This window comes from Barbus barbus (assembly GCF_936440315.1).
Source record: "Barbus barbus genome assembly, chromosome: 2".
Classification (NCBI taxonomy): domain Eukaryota; kingdom Metazoa; phylum Chordata; class Actinopteri; order Cypriniformes; family Cyprinidae; genus Barbus; species Barbus barbus.
The window spans coordinates 3,177,369-3,178,463 of NC_136730.1; positions in this window are offsets into that span (position 1 = coordinate 3,177,369).

Genomic DNA, 1,095 nt, shown 5'->3' on the forward strand with positions numbered 1-1,095 from the left:
GCTATTGATTTAATTTAACCATTAAAAAGCAGTCCAGAAAAAATAAAACTGAATTTAGGAAAAATCAAACAGATTTCATAGCTACTGAAGAACGAACTTCATATTTACAGATTAAGACAAGATTTGAATGTTTTAACACTGATTTATTATTACACAAAGTCTCGAATGTTCTCAGACTCGTGTATGATATTATATTAAACGGTAAAGATTGAGGATGAAAACCTAATGAATATACGTGCTCTTAAATTACTGAGCTCTATATACTCCAGTAATGATGTCGATGATCGCCTCACCGTTCCGTTAATCAAACGAGAAGCACGAGTAACGTTCGTCTAATGCAGGAAATGATCGGATTGACTGAGATTTACCGATTAAACCAAATAATAATAACCCAACATCAGAAGCGCTGCTCTGCGGCCCGGAACCTGCAGATGACGTCAGAGACAAGGCTGCCAGCGAGAGCAATAAACGGCCAATAAATATGCAAATTAAGCTTTTCTGTAATCTCCGTTTAATTTTTTTTTTTTGTTCTCTAAGAATATATTTATATTTTAAAAGACAAAACTAAATATACTGAATATCTGTTTGGATATTTCAAAAAATCATTAATAATAAACTTTTTATTATTATTATTACTTGCATTTGTATTATTTAAGCATTTATGATTTTAATAGACCAAAACATAGTTATTAATAAAAAATCTAATAAAAACAACGCTCTATATGATTTTTTATTATTATTTTTCCGTAGCATTATAATGTTCATCAATAATGTTTTTTGTTTGATAATTTTGATGCCCAGCATCTATAGTATATATAGTATATATATTCATTTTTATTTCAGTAATTCCTCTGTAAAACTAAATATCATTTTAAATGGTAAAACATAACATATTTGCTATTTAATAGCACATAATTATAATTTTTTTAAGTTTGATTATTTTGATGCCCATCAAAAAGTATACAACACAACAAAACACACAAGGATACAGTTTTTATCAAATTAAACATTTACATCTGTAAGCATACATAAACATAGCATTCTGTTAAAAAAATCTTTTAAAAAACTCTTTCCAGCAGCATATTTTCCTCCTGT